We start from the raw sequence: 5,044 nt of genomic DNA, 5'->3' as shown, positions 1-5,044 counted from the left end.
GGTCGATAAGCTGGAACTGATGTTTGAGATATAATTTAGCAGAAGATATTAAGAAGAGGTGGCAAGAATACACAGAAGAACTGTACAAAAAAGATCTTCATGACCAAGATAATCACGATAACGTGATCACTGACCTAGAGCCAGACATCTTGGAATGTGAAGTCAAGTGGACCTTAGAGAGCATCACTACGATCAAAGCTAGTGGAGGTGATGGAATTCCAGCTGAGCTATTTCAAACTTGAAAGATGATGCTGTGAAAGTGCTGCACTCAATATGCCAGCAAATTTGGGAAACTCAGCAGTGGCCACAGGACTGGAAAAGAAAAATCCAGTTACACTTTTAAAGGAATTGTCAGCAATAAAGTCTCGATATCAAACTTTGCATGTTCGCTTTAAACCAATTGCTGTGGAGCAGAAAGAGACTAAGAGCCGCATTTGTGCTACTTTCAATAAGACTATGACCCTGATACAAGAACTGCAGAAGGAAACAGACCTGGAGCTGTTACCACTGACTGAAGAAGAGAAAACTGCGGCAGAGCAGTTAAGAGCTCACATGTCAGACTTATGAGGAAGAAATGGACTTGCAAAAAGGAACTCTAATGGGGAAGAAATCAATCCCAGAAATTTAGGAAGATGTCTTGTTAACATTGATGACTATTGGTCGGGAGATGACAAAGGAGATTTGGCTTGGGTGACTGGATAGTGATGCCTTCCACAGAAGAGGGGGATACAAGAGAAGGGCAGATATTGTATTAATAAAGTTCAGCCAAAGGGGCAGAATGGAAATAAAGAGATTTTAAAAATAAAAAAAAATTTCAACAATCACTGCAGGTAGAATACTTTATGGTAATTTGTGAAAGCACATTAGGAAACTAATACAGATTTTGGTACTAGAAATGCAGTGCTGCTGTAACAAGTATCTAAAGATGTTGAAGTGGCTTTGGAACTGAGAGTGAGTAGAGGTTGGAAGAATGTTGAGGAGCATGTAGAAAAATTCTAGATTGCCTTTAAGAGACTATTAGTAGAAATCTGAACTTCAAGGACACCCCCAGTGGAGGCTTACAGACTATAGCAATGAGTACTTGGGGAGTGCTGCCGGAAAATGTTCTGAAGGAAGTGAGGAATTCATTACTATAAACTGAAGGAAAGAGGATCCTTGCTATACGTGGAGCAGAAATCTTAGCAGAATTTGTCCTGAAGTTGTGTGGAAAGCAGAAATAATTAAAACTGAATTAGGATATATAATGTGATTTCCAAGCAAAGTTTTAAAGGTGCAGCTGGTTTCTTTTTGCTGCTTCTAGTAAAATGTTAAAATAGATTAAGTGAGAAAACTATGAAGCAAAAAGGAAACATGTCTTGAAGTTTGGGGAATTCTCAGCCTGTCCTGACTGCAAGAAACACTAAAATTAGGAAACTGTCTATCAATGAAAACTGGTTCTGGAAAGAAGGACAAAGGTGTGGTTGGACAACTTTGTGCTGTAATAATATCTTAGAAAGATCTTATAAAGTATTTTCACTCAAAAAGCACTGTTATGAGATTCAGTATGTGACTCACAGAGCTGCCAATCAAGAAGAGAGTAGTAAGAAAATATGAGGGTATTGAACCCTCAGACATTCCAGCAAAAGCTAAAGTAGAGATTGGCTTTTCCAGGAAAGATCAGTAACCAAGCCAGAGGATGGAGCTTTAGTTGCCAAGAACAGAGCTGAGAAATGCCGAGGATTATTCCCAGGCTTTGAAAACTGATGGAGTTTGCCTGATTAAATTTTGAAATTGTTAGAACCAGATAGAATGGCTTAATTATTTGGTTTTACAAGTTCACAGATGAAGGAAAATTGTGTCTTGGGTTGGAGTCCTGTATCTGATTGAGATAATTTAGAAGACCAGATGTGGAACTTTTGCAGCCATGAAATTAAAAGGTGCTTACTCCTTGGAAGGAAAGTTATGACCAACTTAGATAGCATATTAAAAAGCAGAGACATTACTTTGCCAACAAAGGTCCATTTAGTCAAGGCTATGGTTTTTCCAGTGGTCATGTGTGAATGTGAGAGTTGGACTGTGAAGAAAGCTGATCGCCGAAGAATTGATGCTTTTGAACTGTGGTGTTGGAGAAGACTCTTGAGAGTCCCTTGGACTGCAAGGAGATCCAACCAGTCCATTCTAAAGGAGATCAGTCCTGGGTGTTCATTGGAAGGACTGATGCTAAAGCTGAAGCTCCAATACTTTGGCCACCTCATGTGACGAGTTGACTCACTGGAAAAGACTCTGATGCTGGGAGGGATTGGGGGCAGGAGGAGAAGGGGACGACAGAGAATGAGATGGATGGATGGCATCACCGACTCGATGGACATGAGTTTGAGTGAACTCCGGGAGTTGGTGATGGACAGGGAGGCCTGGCGTGCTGTGATTCATGGGTTTGCAAAGAGTCGGACAAGACTGAGCAACTGAACTGAACTGACTGAATTTAGATGACAAGATGTGGAACTTTTGAGTCGATAAGATTTCAATAAAATGTTGGTCTTGAAATTGATGTTTTAATGGAGTAAGACCTTTGGGGACCTTGGTATGGGATAAATATATTTAACATGTATCAGACATGAATCCTTGAGGGCCAGAGGGTGGAATGTGGTATACTGATCCTGGGTGTTCATTGGAAGGACTGATGCTAAAGCTGAAACTGCAATACTTTGGCCACCTCATGCGACGAGTTGACTCACTGGAAAAGACTCTGATGCTGGGAAAGGTTGGGGGTGGGAAGAGAAGGGGACGACCGAGGATGAGATCGCTGGATGGCATCACCGACTCTGTGGACATGAGTTTGAGTGAACTCCGGGAGTTGGTGATGGACAGGGAGGCCTGGCGTGCTTCATGGGGTCGCGGAGAGTTGGACACGACTGAGCGACTGAACTGAACTATCCACCAGAATACTTAAAAAAAATTACAATTAAAAAAAATCAATTATGTTATTGAGATATAGTCAACATGTAACATTTGTAAGTTTAAGGAGTCTAGCTTGTTAGTTTGATGTATTTATATATTGCAATATGCTTAGCACCATGTGTGTTAGTCGTTCAGTCATGTCCGACTCTTTGTGACCCCATGGACTTAGCCCGCCAGGCTCCTCTGTCCATGGGACTTTCCAGGACTTTCCAGGCAAGAGTACTGGAGTGGGCTGCAATTTCCTTCTCCAATAGGTTTAACTAATAGTTTAATCAGGTCATGTATCATTTCAATTTTTTGTGGTGAAAACAATTATGATAGTCTTTTAGCAACTTTGAACTTTATAATATAGTATTGTTAAAGGTAATCATTTTGCTGTGCATTAAATCTCTAGAACTTGCTAATCAACTAGCTACAATCTCATGCCATTAAGTATCTTCCCAATTTCCCCACCATCCAGTCACTCATAACATTCTTTCTCTGTTTTAACAAGTTCAGCTTTTTTAGATTTCATATATGTGACATCATCAATATCATATAGTATTTTTCTTTCTCTGTTGGACTTACCTCACTTAGCATAATGCCCTCAAGATCAGTGTTTTTAATATTCATTTCTCTGATGACCATTGACATTGAACACTTTTTTCATACATTTATTGACCATTTGAATATCCTTATTCAGGAAGTACCTGTCCAAATCTCTTAACCATTTTTATATTAGGTTATGTGCCTTTTGGAGAAGGAAATGGTAACCCACTCCAGTATTCTTGACTGGAGAATCCCATGGACGGAGAAGCCTGGTAGGCTACAGTCCACGGGGTCGCAAAGAGTTGGACACGACTGAGCGACGGAACGGAACGGATGTGCCTTTTAAAGGGTTTCCCAGGTGGCGCAGCGGTAAAGAATTTGCCTGCCACTGCAGGAGATGTAGGAGATGTGAGTTCCATTCCTGGGTTGGGAAGATCCCCTGGAGGAGGAAATGGCATCCCACTCTAGTATTCTTGCCTGAAAAAATGGACAGAGGAGACTGGTGGGCCATAATCCATGAGGTCACAAAGAGTCAAACATGACTGAATGACTGAGCATGCACACATGTGTCCTTTTAATTGACTTCTAGGAATCTTCATATATTTTAAGTAGAAGTTCTTTGTTGTTTGACTGCATTAAAATATCTTTTTTTTACATTCTATAACTTTATCACAATGTTTTCTTAATTTTAATGTAATCTGATTTCTTAATCCATTTGTGTCCTATATGAGAAACCTTTCTATGACCAAATAATGAGTACATCCTTATTCAGTTTTCTCCTAGAAAACCATCTTTCATATTTATCCTTTATATTTAGACTTGCAATTCATTTGACATCAAATTTTGTGAATGATGTGATGTAAGGGTCAAGTTTATTATATTTTATACTAGGCTGTTCAATTAACACAGTGCCATTTATTTACAAGCAAACAGAAAATACAAATAGCATTACCCATGATCTGCTTAAATATCTGTCTTGGCATTTTCCTGATGTGGGGTACCTTTCATGTATCAGTTGTCCATATGTATATCTTCTTTGGAAAGATGACTCTTCAGGTCCATTGTTTATTTTTATGAGGCTGTTTATTTGTTTATGCTTCCTATTGGGTTGTATAAGTTCTTTATGTGTTCTGGATATTAACCCTTTATCAGATATATAATTTGGAAATATTTTCTCATTCTTTGTAACTTTCCTTTTTATTTTGCTGATCTTTTCTTTTGCTGTGAAGAAACTTTGTAGTTTGATGCAGTCTCACTTATTTTGCTGTGATTCTTGTGCTTTTGATGTTACATCCAGAAAATTGCTGCCAAGACCAACCTCAAGGAGCTTTTCCCTTATGTTTGCTTCTAAGAGTTTTATTGTTTCAGGTTTTATGCTTAAATCTTTAATCCATTTTGAGTTAATTTTTCAGTGGTATAAAACAAGGGTCCAGTTTCATTCATCTGCATGTGCTATCCATTTTCATAGTACCATTTGATGAAAGCATTATATTTTACCCAATGGTATTCTTGGCTCCATTGTCACATACTAGCTGACTATATATGTCAGGGTTTATTTCTGAACTCTTGTTTCTGTTAC

At 38.9% G+C, this 5,044-nt stretch overlaps 1 pseudogene; it reads left to right on the top strand.

Moving 5' to 3' along the window:
• Nucleotides 1–273: 273 nt before the first annotated feature.
• LOC148773256 (SKA complex subunit 2 pseudogene) lies at nucleotides 274–769 on the top strand (annotated as a pseudogene).
• Nucleotides 770–5,044: the final 4,275 nt, after the last annotated feature.

Source organism: Moschus berezovskii, chromosome X (genome assembly GCF_049115385.1).
Source record: "Moschus berezovskii isolate FMDL1 chromosome X, NW_MosBer_1.0, whole genome shotgun sequence".
NCBI classification, from domain to species: Eukaryota; Metazoa; Chordata; class Mammalia; order Artiodactyla; family Moschidae; genus Moschus; species Moschus berezovskii.
The sequence above is the reverse complement of the archived record's forward strand: the minus strand, read 5'-3'. Positions and strand labels throughout refer to the sequence as shown.